Source organism: Danio rerio, chromosome 14 (genome assembly GCF_049306965.1).
Source record: "Danio rerio strain Tuebingen ecotype United States chromosome 14, GRCz12tu, whole genome shotgun sequence".
Taxonomy (NCBI): Eukaryota; Metazoa; Chordata; class Actinopteri; order Cypriniformes; family Danionidae; genus Danio; species Danio rerio.
Window position 1 is genome coordinate 43038908 of NC_133189.1, and position 20846 is coordinate 43059753.

The window sequence follows — 20846 nt, forward strand, 5'->3', positions numbered from 1 at the left end:
AACATTAACAAAAGAACCATTTATTGTTCTTATAGGCTATTTGAATAGAAGGACGAAATGTCTCTAGGTCGCAAGTCTGTAAACAGTGTAAGGAAGAGCTCTCAAGCTCAATACTACTGTATGTATAATTTAGACTTCCAGCTATACTTATAGATTTATCTTTGAGTTATTGATGTTTCAGCATTTACTTCTGAATTGGCTTTTATTGTTTGGTTCTGTAATTGGCATGATACCCTTACATCTAGAAAATAACGTGTTAAGTTTTGATGCATTCTGAATTCTCCTGAAATCGTTTATATCCAGTAGATTGTGTGGAGGTTGGTGCTATATTGATCTGTGTACATGATATCCAAACGAATTGCACAAAACTGTTTGGAGCAGTCAGCACTTCAGCCGGAGACTATTCGGTTTCTGGTTATCACTTATTTAGCAGATTGTATCGAAATGACTAAATTAATGACTTAATGACTAAATTAATGACTAAATTAACTATTCCTTTAGTACAAGTAAGCAAGAGGCAACTAGACTAATTGGGTATTAGTTAACCCTGATTCTTCTGACTAACTTTTGAAAGTCGAGATCCTGTCCATGAGAAAAACGTAAACCCTGGGGCGTCAAAATCAAAACAATTAGAAATACAGTCTAAATTTGATGGTTACGTAAAATTGAAGTCAGATTGAATTCGGAGTTGAAAACAAACATAAATAAAGTCTAATAAATAAAACAATTCTTTTCAGAAGCACTAAAAAGGCTTACAGGCATTTAACCTTCCACCATTAGAATTGAATCTTACACCTATTTCAACCACTGGGTGTCAAACTTACATCCTGCACCTTTAAATATAAAGACACTGTTTCCCCATAAATGAAAATCTGTAATTATTTACTCCAGTGACAGAGCTTTGCCATTCCAAACCTGTATTTATTTTGCTCTTTTATCAGCAAAACACAAAAGAAGAACTTTAAACTCTCCTCTATAGAATTACATGAATGAGAACTGAAGTTTACAAGCTTCACACAGCAAGTGCATTTATAAAAGCCTTAGAACTGATTTTTTTAGGAGTGAATCAAAATGTGTTATTTAATGATACTGAACACATTGACTGCTGCTTTGATATTGTTCGATCCAGATCCCAGCAGAGCAAATACCCTTTACTAACAACCTCAGATTTACCACTGCAAAATCAACTGAGAGTATAATTGTGTTATTACGGTTGTATAGTGACCCAGAGTTCAAACTGCGAATCTCTTAAAAAATTCACATTGTCCAATTACGGTAAAACACTGTAGACAGCGCTTGAATGTTCTTTAAATCCATGTTTTCTTTTATCTTTTTATATATATCGTTTTAAAAAACAGTGACACACATACAAGTATGTACTGTGTGGACAAAGATAAAAGGCGAGAGTGTCATTGAAAAACACCTTTAGAGCTTTGATTTTTATCTGTACAATGCATTCAGTCACTTTTTATTAATAGACTTCAGGGTTGTGTGTGTGTACATGTCTGTGGGTGTATCACTGTGTTAAAACCCTCCTTTTGGTTCGCTGCTGTGAGCACATTTTCCATGGCTTTCAAGTAAATGATAAGTGTTTGTATCACAACATTTTACAGCAGATGTGAAAGAAAAAAAACATTAGCAATGCTGTATGAGAGAACCTAAACTCATGAAAGCCTGTGTGTGGGGAAAAATGTATTATAGTGTGTGCAAATATTGCTTCTTATCAGATTCAAAGTGAATGTGCAAAGACTATAGAATACACAAGACTTGTCACTGGTATAGTTTTGAATGGGGAAAAGTATAACGGTATGGCAAATAAAGCCTTCAAAGCCTAATACATTACTATTTTTCAGATACAAAATAGTCATTGTGTCATTATAAAATGGCAGTTTATTAGAATAACTACATTTTTAATTTGCAGTCATAAAAATATTATATAATTAAGTTATTCCACCAAATATTAACTCTTATTAATTTTAAACATTGCATGAAAATTAATATAAACAAGTCTGAATCCATGCCATCGTTTTTGCCCCTTGTTTGTTATACACAACATTTTACAACATTACTAGTTTACAGATGCAACAATACATTAAATCATAAATTCAGGAATGTAACAATAATAAGACAATTTAAAAGTGGTAGCTCTATATATAATAGCATTATACACTGCAAAAAAACAAAAAAAAAACATGTCCTTACCTTCTTGGCCAAATATCTAAAAAAAAATCAGTAGGAAACTTTTTTTTTTTTGCTGTGTAAATTAAGAAAATAAACTAGTTGGTTCATTTGGTTTTATATATATATATATATATATATATATATATATTTTTTTTTTTTTTTTTTTTTTTTTTAGGGCAAAGTAAAATAACTGAATATAAACAAAGGAGGCTGAGAATAATGCTTTTTTTTCTGGAAATTTCAGATGGTACTTAGAGGTTTTTTGCATCTGAACCCTATATATATATATATATATATATATATAATCAAAACAATTTATATACGTAAAATATGTATTTATTTATTTCATGCATATATTTATTGTATTAATAATATTATTCTAATAAATTGGAATCTAATTAATTTTATATTATACAATTCATATTATTATTATTATTATTTTGTTTTTTTTATTATTATTATTATTATTATCAATATTTCATTTTATTTTTAGAAATATAGGAAATCATTATAAAAATTGTGATTTAACAAACAAACCAATTGTGCACCATGTGTCAAACACAGGTCGTAGCACATCGAAAGCATATTTTAAAAAATTGTCATGCTGCAATAGTCTGAAATGCCTGGTCATTGCGAGCGATCACATCACAACCCACGACGAGCAATCAATCATTGACTAACCAGCAGAGAACAGGCAGCCTCCCTCTCATCCGCCCACCGACGAGTTTAAAGGTCAGCCGTGCACAGCAGAGGACCAGTCAGCCGCTGTCAAACTCTTTCACTTTGCTGTGATAAGCACTGGAATTAGCATGCTTGTGTTTGTGTGTAGGTGTGTGCATTTCTAATTCGGTGCATGTGTGAAAATGTATGTGTGTGTGTGTGTTTGGTGAGGGGGCAGCTGTCTGAAGTTATTGATGCTGGCAGAAAATGATCAAACTCTTCTTCTCTTGCTCCTGTTTCCTTGCTTTGGCCTGCCACTTCTGATTAGCAGCCGAAGACGCCTTCATCGGGACCTCACACACACACACACACACACATTGAGAAACACTCACACACACATATGCGTTTGTCCTCGGCAATAACTGTGAGTGACGCATGTTGATGAATTATTTTCTGTTGAGAGAGCTTCATGGACACACATGCATGGCTGATGCAGTTCCTCTGTCAGCTTTAAATGACAAATATACAGAGCAACAATATTTGTTTAGAGCCTTCGGTAATTTGACAGAACTATCATGTAGACTTTTATTAATATGTTAACAGCAGCGTAGCACAGATAACACTCTCTGAGCTGTGAATTGTGTATTTCAGTGTGTCCTAATAAGGTTCATTAGATGATAACGGATTTTGAAAGCTCAAAGCTATTATTTCTGAATGAAATGTTATGAGGGTGGCACAGTGGCTCAGTGGTTAGCATTGTTGCCTCACTGCAAGAAGGTCACTTGTTTGAGCCCCAGCTGGATCAGTTGGCATTTTGGTGTAGAGTTTGCATGTTGTCCTCGTGTTCACGTGGGTAGGTGCTCTGGTTTCCCCCACAGTTCAAAGACATGGTATAGGTGAATAAGCTAAATTGGCCGTAGTATATGTGTGTGAATGCAAGAGTGTATGGGTGTTTCCCAGTGCTGGTTTGCAGCTGGAAAGGCATCCACTGTGTAAAACATATGCTGGATAAGTTGGCAGTTCATTCCGTTGTGGCAACCCCTGATAAATAAAGGTACTAAGCTGAAAAGAGAATGAATGAATGAAATGTTCTCATGCAATCAAACTTTTGACTCTTTTCATGAAGTCTTGGCCAGTTTGACTTGTTTAGACTTTTTAATAACCACCAATTAAACAGAAAATTTCAACCAAGTTTATTTATTTATTTTAACAAAATTTTAGTTTGGTCAGTCTGTGCTTTTGAAAACACTGTTGGTTGAATTTTGGGAAGGAGAGTGGGTCAGTTGATCAGTCAGTCAGCAAGTCAGTCGACAGCAGCCTCTGGTGGATTTATGTGAGAACAGCAGGCGCGAATGGCACTAGCGAGAGAAATTTGAGATCTCAAAAAGCGTACACTGTGGTCTCTGATGGATTCAAGAAAAAAAAATGCAAAAAAATGATCCTCTTATTTGGCTCTCTCCAGAAATATATATATATGGGTAGATTTTCAGAATGAGCCTGATTTCTTCAGATTTTCAGCCCATCAAGTTTATTGAGTTTTTAATTAATTTTAGCAATATTATTGACAAATATGAAAATGTATTTTGTATATAAGGCTTGCTTTATTTACCAAATGAGTGAATCTAACTGGATTTGCATTGTAAACATTAAATAAAAGTTCAAAAGTTTTTTTTTTTTTTCATATCTATAGTTTTTAGTTATGAGACTCTCAAAATCATTTCACATATATCCACAGAATTCTGTGCAGAAATAGCAAAAATGTCCACAGATTCTGTCTGGCATTACTTATTAGCATGGGAAACACAAGCTTATTGGCAGTATATCAGTATAGGCAACTTAAAAAGTACATTTTAAAGGATTGGTTAACCCAAAAATTTTCATTCATTTTCTTTTCAGCTTAGTCCCTTTATTAATCTGGGGTCGCCACAATGGAGGGAACTGCCAACTTATCCAGCATATGTTTTACGCAGCGGGCGCCCTTCCAGCTGCAACCCATGTATGGGAAACACTCATTCACACTCATACACAACGGTCAATTTAGCCTACCCAATTTACCTGTACTGCATGTCTTTGGACTGTGAGGGACTATGAGGGAAAACATGCAAACTCCACACAGAATGGGCAACTGACCCTGCCGAGGCTCAAAACAGTGACATACTTACTGTGAGGCAAGTATGTCACTGCACTACCAACTGCGCCACTGCATCGCCTAAATTGTCTTACATTAAATGAAATAATTTAACTTGGAAAGTCTTTCCATCATTGTTTATGTGCATCTTTTCTTATAAAAAAATTTATGTCTTACTTTGTCACAATTTGTGAGTAGGTTTTTTTTTGTCAAGGTGTTTACATCAACCGTTTTTTAATGCAAAATGTGTATAAAAATAGGTGGATGGAAACATAGCTACTGTCAAATCATGTCAGTTGTTCAACAGTAATCAAATGAAGCTCCAAGAGCATTTTTGTTCACCAAAAACCAGAACAGTAAAACCTAAACAGTGAAAAAATCTAAATAGTTGTTACATAAATAGTTTTTACAATTGTGTGCTTGGAACTTATTTAACATGCTAAATAATGTCATATTTGATATGCAATCTTTCATGTTATTTCGAGGAAAAGAAAGCATCACTTTAACTTACGAAACTAAACAGCCATGTATTACTTTTGTACAAAACACATCAAGCATTTTATCAGTGTAAGCAAACAAAAACAAATAAAATATGAATAAGCACTTTGTTCTGATGTTATAGTCAAACGTCAAGAACAATAAGGTAAACAAAAGCATAAAGTTACTTCTTTGCTGTCTTCTTTCTTTTCTTAGCATGGCTTGCTTGTTTGGTCAGATTTCAGCATCAGTACTAAAATCGTTACAGCTATTTGGACAAGAAGCCTGGCAAGACCACTCTGCTTGGTGTTAGAGTTGTACGTTGGCATGTAACTAGAATACCCAATCTGTTGAAACGTCTTTCAAAGGATGTGCTTGTATCAAATTGCTCAATTGCTTAATTGTTTTTGCAAAATATTGGGGTTTGCGATACACTTTTAATAGTATTTAATAGTAGTACCTATGAAATTAACTCTGTGCTCAAATTCAGAAATTGATAGTTCTGAAAGTTTTTTTTTTTTACACAATACAATTGAAAATCCATTCTGTTTTTCTTAAATACCTGGTTGCTCTCTATTTTAATCAGCCCTTGTTGTGATGTATAATAACTATTCATTTTACTACTAAGTTATTGTAATTACTGTAGTAATAGTAATCGTAGGACTCATGAAATAAAGTCAGTGCTTCTGCAAAAGTCATTTAGTGTCACATAATATGCATATCAACACGTGCAGTATCACAGAGAAACAGCTCTGTGCCCTGATCATTTCACACCTCAAAATCGTATTCACCATGATGTAAACTAGGTACGTTTTTCCGTAAGATTTCATTGAAAAGATTCAGACTAACTGACAAGAAAAGTGACTATTCAGAATTGGTTTCTTGTTTAGGTGCAATTTAAGCTTCTTTTCACTGACTGTGACCTCCAGACATGACAGCTTTAACGAACTTTCAATGAGTTCTTGATGTCGCCGTGTATCTTTTCATTCTCTAGTAATGAAACGTAAAAGCAAATGTAGCTTTAGGTTTCACTTATTGACCATGGAAGGATGAAAAATAAAGTAATAGCTACTGTAGGATGAATGACGGCAGACACTTTCCAAAGTATTATGCAAAAGTCTACCAGATCCTGATGTTTTTGCACAACTTTAATGATCATCCATATTTATGTTTTGGTCTCTTCTTTAATCTACACATAAAAAGTACAGAAAAAAGATGTACACAAAGTTTAAAGAACACAGTTTTCACAACAAAATGGCATCTTCTACCAGAAGTTGCTTTTTTTGCTTGATCTCTCTTTTCGGGAGAAGATTTGTAAGTATGCTAGACTTGTTTTAAATAGTTTGTCTTTGGATTGATCTTATTTTATTTATTTATCATCTGTTTATTTTTTTTTTCTTTCCTTGTAGTCTCTAAATGCCTCATACCTGGAGAAAAGCTCGGTGATCAGTTATCAGTTAATAAAAATCATTGACTAGTGAATTACACACAAAAATAACGGTACATGATCTGACAATGGGAATACATTTTAAAACAATTACTTTTGCACTTCTTAGGTAATGAAATGTACACTTTATGTACAACATTCTTAAAAAGTATGGTTCTGAAAAGTTTATTTTTACACAATATCATAGAAAAGCCATTCTGTTTTTCTTAAATAACTTGGTTGCACTCTATTTTAACCTGTCCTTGTTGTGATGTACAGTAACTATTCATTTAACTACTAAGTTCCTGAGATGCTGTAGTAAATTAACTTTTTATAGTTGCAAAACTATCAAAAGAAAAGGTTAAAATGTTGTAAAGTGTTAAACCTCTTTGTGAACAGTCCTTAGTTTAGATGAAAATCTAAAATCTATTTTCTAATATGAAGAGCCTTTTCCATAATTCTCCATGTTTGTTTTATTTCTGAATGAATGTCAGTAATCTTAGCGTTTGCCATTGGGTGGGAAAGCAGATGTAAATGCAAAGTTTTGATATATGTAGGGCCAAAATGAACTGACCGGTTCATAAGCAAGCACATTCTGACAGTCTGTACATTTAGGAATGTACCTTGTAAAGAATTTGCTTGTATTAATCTATCATAATGCAAACACAAATCAAATTAAGATGTGGAGTTTTCCTATTTTAGCCACATTGCATTAGAGAGTGCAGTAGACATCCACAAAACTTAAAGGAACACAACACTTCTTTTTCTTTTTTTAAAGGGCTCATTTTAAGTCCACTAGAGTTGAACAGTTGACTTAAACCATTTTTGAATCCATTGAGCCAGTTTCCTGGTCTGCTATAGTCATTTTTAGCTTAGCTAAGCATAATGAATTGAATCGAATTTGATTATTAGCATTTCGTTCAAAAAAATCAAAATAGAGTTTTGAAAATGTTCCTGTTAAAAGTTTAAGTCTTCTGTAGTTACATGGTGTTATAAATGGCCACAGCCATTCTCTGACAATGGGAATACATTTTAAAACAATTACTTTTGCACTTCTTAGGTAATGAAATGTACACTTTATGTACAACATTCTTAAAAAGTATGGTTCTGAAAGGTTTATTTTTACACAATATCATAAAAAAAGCCATTCTGTTTTTCTTAAATAACTTGGTTGCACTCTATTTTAACCTGTCCTTGTTGTGATGTACAGTAACTATTCATTTAACTACTAAGTCCCTGAGATGCTGTAGTAAATTAACTTTTTATAGTTGCAAAACTATAAAAAGAAAAGGTTAAAATGTTGTAAAGTGTTAAACCTCTTTGTGAACAGTCCTTAGTTTAGATGAAAATCTAAAATCTATTTTCTAATATGAAGAGCCTTTTCCATAATTCTGCATGTTTGTTTTATTTCTGAATGAATGTCAGTAATCTTAGAGTTTGCCATTGGGTGGGAAAGCAGATGCTCTTTAGCTAGCAATGAATAATTGTTATTAATGGAAAATGGAAAGTCTATAGAAAAGCATTACTCAAACCAAACTTTGCAATCACTGCAGCCATTGGTGCAACATTTTGCCTTTTTACAGTGGAAATAATTGGAGATACATAGTCTTTTTAAATGCACATATTTTAATCCTTTAACTACCAGGTCTATCAAATGGTTGTGCATATTTTGACTGTTTTAAATAATGTCGGTTAAAGTCATTTAAAGATTGACTTTAATAACGATTTACACACACAGCATTGTTGGTTTAAAAAATCATTCCTATTGTTCTTTTACTCTTGATTGACGTTTTCTTTAACAAGAAAACGTGTTAAATGAGAATTTAAAATATTTTATGGCATACTTAAAAAAAATAAAGACGATTTATTGTTCAAAAATGTTTTATGTAGATATTTTTTTATAAATTGATCTTACAGTTCATATTTTTTCAGATTTCTTTATAGTATATGTATTAATTCTGGTACTTTTTACCATAAATCAGCATATCAACCAGTTAGTAGAGAGTTGATATTTTAGAAATTATAGCATGTGTTGAAAAAAGGTGTGTTAACTAGCGACATTAAGAGTCATGAAATCCAATCATTTCTATTTTTTTTTTTCTTGGTGGGGCAGTTAAAGGGTTAAAAGCATTGTGGAATTGAAATAATATTATCTGCCATAAACTCTCTGGCTGCATCAGTGTAGCACCTTGAAAGCATGACTTTGTTTCCAAACAGAACTGCTGCAAAATCCAATCAGATTAAAAATGACCATTTCAGCCAGTTCTTGCCATTTTTTGTGTCCATTATAAATCAGATGGTCCTCTGTTTGCTGTCTAAGTCTGACACCACATGTGTCAGTTCACCTGAAAGTGTATTCAGTGCAGAAGCTCTGCACATTCTCATGCCACACGCCGCATTTGTGTCCATCTGTCCTTTTTAACCCAAAAATATGCCTCGGCATTCACCTCATTTGACGCGGCTTGGTACTTGTCACCGCAGAAGCCAAGCAGAGCCACTATCTGGCTACCCAGAAGGACGGACTGGACACTGGTGCACATGGAGGGTGTTGCTTGTATGCCCTATTGAATTGGACCAGTAAGAGCAGATAGTGAGCCAGATTGGCAGGCTGTTATGGCAGGGACCGGAGTCTAGTTATCTTTGCCCAGGTGTCCCCAGTGTTTGGTCTGCATGTTTAAGGAGAAGTTTTAGAAGCATATGGAGAGTCATTTTAGACCACTGGCAGACCAGCATCCCACCCATTAGACTAATTAGATTAAGATGGAGAGTAAAAGACTTTGCTGTCCTTCAACCAAAAAATCAACACAGTGCAAATTTGCATAAACCATGCTCAGAATGTAGCATATAAATATTCCCTCATATTGGCAGTCCACTAGCCTGCACATCTTTATGCTAAGGATGTAACTTTAAGCTTAAAATGGAAGGGTAATATAACATGAGTTATGATGTTGTAACCTGATTATGCATCCAACTGAATTGTGCGTAATGTGACTCATGGACTGAACATGGCATAAGAGATGCTATTCAGATCAGTCTTACCATTTACTGGTTTATTTTGGGTCAGTCATTCATAGACAGCAATATCTTGAGTTTTCCAGCACTTCATATTCTGATAGAGTTTGTTTGGATTTTAGAGAAACAGACGCATGTTCCCAAGCCTAAGACTGACTTCAGCATTTAGGCTTTCTTTTTAATACCACGCAGAATTTTCTATTGTGAAGAGAGCATAAACTGACAACATAATATGAACCAAATATGGGTAGAAGCAGTGCTCGAACTGAGGGGGGATGCGGGGGGGTGACATCCCCCTTTAGGAAAAAAATGACAAAAAGCATTCCCTTTGTAAAACCACATTCCCCTTACCACCCCCTTTAGATTAATAACAGTGTGTGTAATGTAAAACTTGTCATGCAAATTAAATATTAAAATTCTGTATTTATGGTTATTTATGACTTATAAACAATTACAATTGACCAACTTTTTAATTCATCTGAAATGGCAAAGAAAGAGTTTTAGCAGGACTATCCTGCTGAAGAATTTGCCCTCTACTGTGGTTTTAAATGTACTGGGCAGCACAAATGTCTTAATACCTCAGGCTGCTGATGTTGCCATCCACTCTTCAGATCTCTTGCATACCCCCATACTGAATGCAATCCCAATGATTTGTCCTTCACCAAACTTGATTTCTATGAGAATCTTGGGTCCTTGCGGGTTCCAATAGGTCTTCTGCAGTATTTGTGATGATTGGGATAAAGTTCAACAGATGATTCATCAGAAAACTCTATCTTCTGCCATGTTTCCAAATGATCAACTATTATTTGTTGCTTATACAACTAGGATTGACGACAAGACTTCTGTCAGGTATGGTAGGAATGTCTGTGTGTGTATATATATATATATATATATATATATATATATATATATATATATATATATATATATATATATATATATATATATATATACTGAAAAAAGTGTTGCATGCAGAACTGTTGCAAACAATTTATTTGTATTGAATTTAAACAAACAAATTAAGTTTAATAATGTTCAACTTAATTTGTTTGTTTAAATTCAGCCAAAATAAAATGTTTACAACCACTTAACATAAAAAAATTGAGTAAATCCAAGGAATCATCTTTGAATATTTTATATATATATATATATATATATATATATATATATATATATATATATATATATATATATATATATATATATATATATATATATATATATATATATATATATATATATATTGTGATTGTGGCCTTGACTTGATCTTTCTTCTATAAAACCCACTGTTATGCTACTTTTCTTGGTATTAATGTTTTAAAACTACTGCAACCAACATCACAGATAGTTCATGCTTTATATCCATGCAGTGCTAATTTGGAGTTCTGAACAGGATCTAAATGTTATCTAAACATTATAATTATTTATAACAAGTTATGATTAATTATTAATATTTCCCCTTGAGCTATTTTTCTATAATTGATAAAAGTAGTGTTCATAGTTATTGTTAATGACACCAAATGTATTAACTAATGTAAAATAATTAAACCTTAATATACATTATATGTATTTTAAATGCACTGTAATAATAGTCTTAATAAATGTAATAGCTTCATACATTTTCATAAGGAAATTCCTTCCTCCATCTTCTTTCCTTTTTTTTTACCTGAGTCCAGGTCATTTCTGAAGCATTTTCAATTGAGCAGTGGACAGCAGCCTCTTCATTTCTATTGGAGCTGTTATTGTTATTATTTTAGACACCGCCGCCAACAACACTTCAAGTGGAAAGTGAAGAGTGAAGCAAGCAATCTGCCATGATGGTGGGGTGCCGCAAATAAAATCTAATGAGGTGTAAGTTTACAGATATACATGCCACAGTGTATGCGCATTCTCATGATGTTATCAATGTACTTTCAGAATATTTTATTGTATTCTGTCACTGTAAATGCAAAGTTCTGATATATGTAGGGCCAAAATGAACTGACCGGTTCATAAGCAAGCACATTCTGACAGTCTGTACATTTAGGAATGTACCTTGTAAAGAATTTGCTTGTATTAATCTATCATAATGCAAACACAAATCAAATTAAGATGTGGAGTATTCCTATTTTAGCCACATTGCATTAGAGAGTGCAGTAGACATCCACAAAACTTAAAGGAACACAACACTTCTTTTTCTTTTTTTAAAGGGCTCATTTTAAGTCCACTAGAGTTGAACAGTTGACTTAAAACATTTTTGAATCCATTCAGCCAATTTCCTGGTCTGCTATAGTCATTTTTAGCTTAGCTAAGCATAATGAATTGAATCGAATTTGATTATTAGCATTTCGTTCAAAAAATTCAAAATAGAGTTTTGAAAATGTTCCTGTTAAAAGTTTAAGTCTTCTGTAGTTACATGGTGTTATAAATGGCCACAGCCATATCACCCTGCAGCCAAGATACCTGGAAGGAAGACCACAAGGGAAAACTTGGTTGCTGTTGGAAGTGGTGTGTTAGTGAGGACAGCAGGGGGTACTCAACTTGCAGTCTGTTTGAGTCCTAATGCCCCATTATAGTAAAGGGGACACTATACTGTCAGTGGACGCTGTCTTTCGGATGAGACGTTAAACCAAGCCCGTGACTCTATGTGGTCATTAAAAATCCCATTGCACAAAGACTAAGGGGTTTGATAGCCATAAGAATGGGCTACATTCAGAGCATGCCTTAAAACCATGGAGATGAGAGAGATGCATTTGTCGTGTTTAATCAGGTAGCATAGATTTGGCATTTTCCTTTCTTCTTATTACACAATGTAACAACAGAAGAAGATTTTGCTTATTGGCGGAATAATTATTTTTATTATATGAACGAAATCCTAAAAGTCAAGACTGGTTCAGTTCATTATGCTAAGCTAAGCTAAAAGTGACACTGGCAGAACAAGAAATCAGCTAAATGGATCCAGCTGTCAAGTCAAATGTTTAATTCTAGGAGACTTGTAAAATTGTATGTATGTATGTATTTATTTATTTATTTGTTTGTTTATTTGTTTGTTTGTTTGTTTATGTGTTTGTTTGTTTGTTTGTTTGTTTAGTTTGTTTGATTCTCTATTTATTTATTTTATTTTATTATTTATTTTATTTTATTTTTTACTTTTTTTATTTATTTTGTTTATTTTTGTTTAGAGGTGGAGTGTTCCTTTAAATTGGAAGTGAAGCAGTCAAGTTTACATTATTTTGTAAATTGCTTCCCCTTTAATTAAAATATATTAAGCAAACTCGATCAATGTAACCATTTAGAAGAAAAGGGTGTATTTTACTTTAGCTTTTAGCTCAAGCGCCACCATCTTGGAATATCGCTGTGTCTGACGTATCAGGCTTGGTTCCGTTCCCTCGCCTGAACAGTTACAGTGAAAGTAATGGACTGAGGGGCTTTACATTCTGACTAAAGGGAAAGTACCCACCCATTGCATCGATACCGGACCTTGTTGAAACCCAGATAAGCAGTCAGGCAGCGTAATACAGAGTGGTCCAAAGCAAATCAAACAATCGGTAATTAAAAGGGATTACAAAAATTTTTTATAAATATATGTTTATATATTAGACACACATCTGATGCTTGTGTTTGCACCAACTCTGCAATGCACATTCACAACTTCATGCACTGGGTTAAATTAGGCTGTCCGGTCTTCATGTTCAATTCATTAATTCTACTGTATATTTTCAGGGGAACAGAATTAACCCTGTGATGGAACAGAATTAACCCTGTGATGTCAGACACATCAATATTCTAAGATGGCCCTACCTCTAAAAATTATAGTAAAAAATGCTGTTTTCAGCAATATTGTTTCGTTAATCGAGTTTGTTTATTATATATTCATTAAAGTAGAAACTAATTAATAATGTTAGTACACAAAATAATGTAAACATTACTGTAAATCCTAATAATGTCTTTGCTTAAACAATTAAGTACAATCGATTAAACATAACATTAAATTAAACATTTAAACATTAATTAAACATTAAAATTTTGCATTTTGGTCATATCACTTAAATATGAGTTAATTTAACTTATGTACTATGAAAATGCATAAACTTAGGATTTCAAGAGTAGTGAGCTCGAAATCATAACTAATCCTTTGAAAAAAGTAGGTCATTTTCGCAAATGTAGTCTTGTCTGTAAAATTCTAATATGTGCAACCTTTTAAGTGCAAGGTCTTTTTTAAATCAGAGAACAAATGTTTGTATTGTAACTTTTTCAAACTGTTTGTATTGTAAAGTCCTAGTTCCTTATTGTCAAGATGCATGAATGTTTAGAAAATGTATTGGTATGCTGTCTGAATAAGATTTGACGTTTCGGATACCATCATTATGAAGTTTCATTCCTCAATTATCTACAAGTCATTAAATCAATACAAAAGTAGATCAACATATTTCAACGCACTCAATGTTTTTTTTACTTCGAATCAGAGACCATTTATTGTTTTGTCTTGTTTTGTTTTGTTTTGTTTTGTTTTTATTTTGAGATAAGTTTCAAAGATACTGGGGGTTTCTTATTACTTTATTTTGGGTACATTAATATTTAATTCAACATATTTTCCATCTAAGAAATAATATATATATATATATATATATATATATATATATATATATATATATATATATATATATATATATATATATATATATATATATATGCATAGAAAATACTAAAATATATAGTACTACATTTGGTAAACTGAACAATTTAAATATAGTCTACAAGACCGGCAATTAAATAAACTTAAATATGCAAGTTTTGGGAGACTCCATTGCTCAACTAAATTGAGGCAACAAGTTTACTCAATTAATTTAGTTCAGTCAACTTATTAGAGTTTTCAGTGTTGACTGGTTATTTCACTTCCAATTTAAAAACAGCATTACAGTCATGTAGGAGATTTCACTGCATTTTGGAACTGGATTCACACAAGTCAGTGGTCAACAGTTTGACAGCAAACAAAAAAGCATTATGTCTTTATGCAATATGTCATCTGTTTGAATGCATAGCATAACAAATAATTAACCGTGCACAAAGCACTCATAACATTAAAAGTGAAATATTTATATCATAACAAAATGAACTTTATGTTGAAATGTAAGATGTTGAGTAAACTTCTGAGCCATTAATGGATGCATAATATATAAAATAGGCATATGAAAAGAATTTTCCAAAAGCAATTAGTGTAAGCACCTTTATCACAATATTGTTTTAAACAATTAGATTACAGATGTGCATGTAAACATTTCCACAGTCACACAGGGGGGAAAGCACACATTTGGGCTTAGTTCTGGCGCTCCTCGCAGAACAAGCATTAAGGCTGTAATTGGATCGGTAAAAGCTGGAGAAAAGTTCTCTCCCACCGCACACACAAAGCCCAGCCCTCCTGTAACCTAAATTGTTAATGGAGACAAATGTTCTAGTGCATCCTGGGAGATTTCACTAATGGGGGAAATAACAAGGGGTAAAGCAGGAAGGCTTTTTCAGAAGAGACTGCGCTTTCGGGGCCCAGAGACTGCTGGATACTCAACGCTGACGTCTTGAACTCCCCACGTCCCAGCTCCTTTAATACGGCAAGTTAATCTAACTGACAGAACATCATCAAACTCTCTCTCTCTCTCTTTCTCTTTCCAGCCTTTTCTCCCTGTCTACTTTTCAAGAGAGCTAAATCAACAGCGCAAAGACACCCTCAAACCCCACACGCTTCTTAAGAAGGAGAATTCTGCAAACCTGCACTTTCGTCGCAAAATATATATCTCAGCACAACACTGCATCATCTCAGCATGGCATTTAGGAAGTTTCAGGAAAGTTCAAACGGGAGACTTCAGCAAATCTTTTGGAACTTTGAAACGATCGTGTCAACAAAACATGAGCAATGGGCTAAAAAGACCCACGTTGAGGCATGTTTTATCTTTCCAGGTTCAAGAGTTTGAGCTCAAGAAAATCCCAGGATTTTGCTTTGCTAATATGAAGCTACCTCGTTTGATTTAATTTGCTGGTTTCTTATCACATAGAAAACATGCTGCTCCTGCACACACACACACACACACACACACACACACACACACACAACAGGCTGAAGGCTGAAAGAGACCTTGTGTTAGACTGAACCTTCCACTCTGTCCGCTGGCACAATCAATGAACTGTTGTATGAAGCAGATATAACTAAACATTGATCCATAGTTTATTGGAAAAAATATGCTTGGTTAAATGGGTGTAACTTCAAGTTAGTCAAACAGCTAGATTTATGTAGCAAATGCATTAAATCGCATGTGTCCAAATCGAAATCCATTGATTGTGTATTTATTCTAAAAGGTGACTCATTTTATTTATTAATTTTACTTTCAGTTACACTTTATTTGAAGGTGTCCTTGTTTCAGTGTAATTATTCATTTAACTACTGAATGATATTGATTAACTCAACATAGGCTCATTCTGAAAACATAGCTCTACTGTATACCCATTTCAGGGGATCACAAATTATGTTTGTTTATAAACAAATATAATTTAGTAATGTAAATTAATTAATTAACTTAATTTGATTGTCTAAATTCAGCTCAAATAAAATGTTTACAACAACTTATAAAAATTTAGTAAATAGTAAGGAATCATCTTTGAATGTTTTTTTTTTTTTTTTCAGTTTATGTACAGTATGGCTCCATTTTGTTTTTGAAACGATTGCTACAGGGTGGTATGACGCCATTCCTTTTCGCACTTACCAGCTGATCGCTTATCCACATATGGACGGCTTTCTTGCTTTTATCACTTTGTTTAGTCACCTCTCCATGTACGTTGGCAAACTTAAGACGCAGAGAGTTAGAGTCAGGCAAATAATGGTTCCAGAAAGTGGGTAAGACAATAACAGAATCCAAAAAAAATAAAATAAATAAGTCAATAACAGCGAGCATATGGTAAGATCTGAAAACGTGTCAAAAATTCAAACAAGGGCTTTTCTTTTTCTGGATTGCTTTTTAAAATGGTTGGGTTTTGGGAAGTGGATGGTTGCTGGTCAATCGGTGCTTTTGAAAACACTATTGGTTGGGTTTAGGGAAGGAGGAGGGTGGGTCAGTTGCAGTGGATTTACACGAGAACATCAGGCACGAATGGAACTCGTGATAAAAATTTGAGATCATAAAAAGTGTACACAGCGGCCTCTGGTGTATTTGCGAAAACAAAACCAGCAAAAATACAAACCTTCTTGGAGGCATTTGGCTCTCTCCAGAAATGTATATAGCAGTACGTTTTCAGAATTAGCTTTAGTTTATTTAATTACATGTCCTTACTACATTGTTAAGTTTAGATTGCGGGTTAGGTTTAGGTGCATGTAATTATGGATAATTAATTGAGATTATTAATAAGTATAGAATGCCGTAAAATGATGCATTAAAATGATGTTCGTTGCAACATAGGCTCATATTCTGAAAACGTAGCTCTATATACAATTCTGAATATCTTGAATTATGTAGCCAGAGAAACATATGGCTGCATTTTGTCTTTAAAAATTATGATGCCGTTCTTTTTCACGGTTACCTGTTGACCGCTTACCTCCATGTCAATGGCTTTTCTGGTGTTACCAGTTCATCCAGGGACGTGTTCAGAATAAGCTTCAGGTTAAGTTTAGGTGCATGTAATTATGGAGAATGAATTGTAATTATTAAAAGGTATAACAAGAACGCTCCAAAATGAAGCATTCTCTAATGTTGTTTATGTGGTATGTTATTGAAAATTTAAATCAAACATTAAACATAAATAAATAAAAAGAAAATTAAACATAAACAAATAAAAATAACAGAATGGTATGAAAGGGAAAAAAGAAAGAATATAAGACTGAACGAAAAAGAAATAATGGCGGTAAGACCAAAAAAACACAAAAAAAGTAAAAATGAAAGGAAGAACAAAAACAAGCAAGAGAACGAAAGACCAAAATACAAAAAGAACAGTGAAAAGTAATGAATGGAAGAACAAGTAAAATGAACAAACTAAAAGGAAAATGAAAGAATAGAATATCAAACGAAAGAATATACAGATCAAAGAAAGCAAGCCAGTAATGAGAGAAGCTAAAAGTAAGCTAAAATATATCCATTTATTGGGACCCTATCAGTCAGAAACATGAACAACCTTACCTTCTTCTTTATCTTAAATCCTCGGTTTCTTCATATTTTCTCAATCCCATTTCTTAATAAGCATAAACTGCATCTCTTTTTTTCAAATTTGATTTCCATATCTGTATTTCAGCTCACCCCGGGATAATTGTTAACTTATAATGAAGAAATTAGTCTAGCCGAAAATGAGATTTCTCCAGAAAACAGCAGTTCTCCATTTGACATCAGAGTGACTGTCTGACTCCAGGAGGTACACTCCATTCATCTCACACTTCTCTTTCCAGCTCAATTCACAAATGCATTTTATACTGTTTATGTAGAGTCAGATAAAATTTCTTTTCGTTTTTTTTTTTCTCTCACTAAAATGTGCACTTCAGAAAAAAATAAGCAAGTTTATGTGAACATCCGAACCTATAAAGCCATTTCGCCCTTATAAGCAAGCTGACATGTATATAAACTGAACGTGAAACCTATTTTACATCTTCCTCAGTCATGTTTTGCTTTCTCTCTCACTCTCTGGAGAGTTGCTAAAATGTTTTTGATCTCCCCAGCATGAGATGTCTTAATTTCACATCGTCCTCGTGACATCATCTCCCCAGCTTCTGGCGCGTTGTAATCTCGGTGCATCGACGCCGCCGACGAGAGCAGGTATTTTATAATCTTCTCAGCGTATGAACGACACACCGTCAGATATATTTAAAGCCCACGGGGATAAAACCAGCGCCTCACCTTGAATGGATAACGCTCTGCATATTGATATTCTCTTTCTTGTTCTCCTTCTCTCCCTCGTTTTCTCTCTCAAGCTCCATTTCTTTTGTCTGCACTCATCTGGCATTATGGGAAATCTGCAATACAAAGTCAGAAACAATTCGGGGATACAAAGACACCGAGCAGTCCCACAGTTAATTTATTTCAAATCCAGCTTTGCTCTACCTACAGACTGTGGCCCTTACTCGCAAACCATCTGCACTCTTCACCCGTCCCCGCGCCGCTCTTCTCATCCATATTAGACAGCTTGGAGTGAAAGCATTATTAGAGCTAACTTTTGAAAAGGCTCGTCTCGAGGGGGCTTCTTTACAGCAGCCTTGATGCCGAGACATTTGGAACGTCGATGTCAGAGAATTTAGGTGTGATATGGAAAGGCGATTAGACTTTTGAAAAGTTTCACGTCGTTATTTTCAGATTTGAAAACCTAGAGAAAATTTGTCATACTTTTTTTTTAAGATACACCACAGTGGAACCGGAGATATGTGTCATTTTACTTGAGTGAATGCTTTAATAAAGATTGCTCATCAAAACTGTGCCACATTCTTTTCTTTTTTCTGTTAAAGCAATGAAGAAATGTGTAATATGTACATGTGTAGTATATAATTATATCTTTAAAACATACATAAAATTGGCGAGGCAGTGGCGGAGTAGGTAGTGCTGTCGCCTCACAGCAAGAAGGTTTGAACCTTGGCTCTCCCTGCCTTCGTTTGGGTTTCCTCCGGGTGCTCAGGTTTCCCCCACAGTCCAAAGACATGCGGTACAGGTGAATTGGTTAGGCTAAATTGTCCGTAGTGTATGAATGTGTGTGAGAATGTGTGTGTGGATGTTTCCCAGAGATGGGTTGCTGCTGGAAGGGCATCCGCTGCATAAAACTTGCTGGATAAGTTGTTGGTTCATTCCGCTGTGGCGACCCTGGATTAATAAAGGGACTAAGCTGACAAGAAAATGAATGAATGACATACATAAAATGTTTATACACTCACCGGCCACTTTATTAGGTACAGCTTACTAGCACCAGGTTGAACCCTCTTTTGCCTTCAGATCTGCTTTGATCCTTCATTGCATAGATTCAACAAGGTACTGGATATATTCAGCAGAGATTTTGGTCCATATTGACATGATAGCATCACACAGTTGTTGCAGATTTGTCAGCTGCATATCCATGATGTGAATCTCCCGTTCCACCACATCCCAAAGGTGCTCTATTGGATTGACTTCTGGTGACTGTGGAGGCCATTTGAGTACAGTGGACTCATTGTCTGGTTTAAGAAACCAGTCTGAGATGATTTAGGCTATCTGCCTCAAGGTTGAACATTTGGTGGGTTCAAAGTTGCTCTTCTGCATACCTCGGTTGTAAAGAGTGGTCATTTGAGTTACTGTTGCCTTTCTATCAGCTTGAACCAGTCTGACCATTCTCCTCTGACCTCTGGCAAACTCAGTTTTTTTTCGTACTATATGGTAGTCAATGGTTGCCAGAAGCCTTTTTTATATATATATATATATATATATTTACAGAAACAATTTACTTTAGGAATGGTGTTCTTAAAACTGTCATGGAACATTGGAACATTCCTAATCATGAACATTGCACATGTCATCTATATTAATGAAAGTTTCTTCCATGCTTGTGTCAGTAAAGGACACCTATTGTGCTATAATCAGTTTTATAAGAGATTTAAACACAGTTGTGTGGCAGCAGTTTGTGAATATAGCCAGCCTTTAATGGTAAAAAAATATTTTTTTTATGATTACACTTCATAAATAATTGCTGCAGAAACACTTTGATTAATGATGTCACTGGGGCATAGGCATTTGTAACTCCACCTTTTTAACCTCATTAGAATGCAACAGTCACCAAAATGGTACAATTTGGATCAAAGCCCGAAATGCACAGTTTCAAATATTATAAAAAATATTTGTGGGATATTTTGAGCTGAAACTTTACATACACACTCTATTGGGATAATAGACTTATTTTACCTCTTGTAAAAAGGGCCACAATACTGTAGATCCCCTTTAAGTGTCATTTGCTCAATTTTGTTTGTCACTTTAAATGCAAAAGTGGGATTAATTGAGATGT

General features: G+C 34.1%; 1 long non-coding RNA gene across 1 annotated transcript in view; it reads left to right on the forward strand.

Moving 5' to 3' along the window:
• The window catches only part of LOC141377571 (uncharacterized), a 182375-nt gene extending 166195 nt beyond the window's left edge, over nucleotides 1-16180 (forward strand). The window contains exon 3 of the long non-coding RNA XR_012389927.1: nucleotides 15531-16180. This is a non-coding gene — a long non-coding RNA (uncharacterized lncRNA). The remainder of the gene's footprint in view (nucleotides 1-15530) is intronic.
• Nucleotides 16181-20846: the final 4666 nt, after the last annotated feature.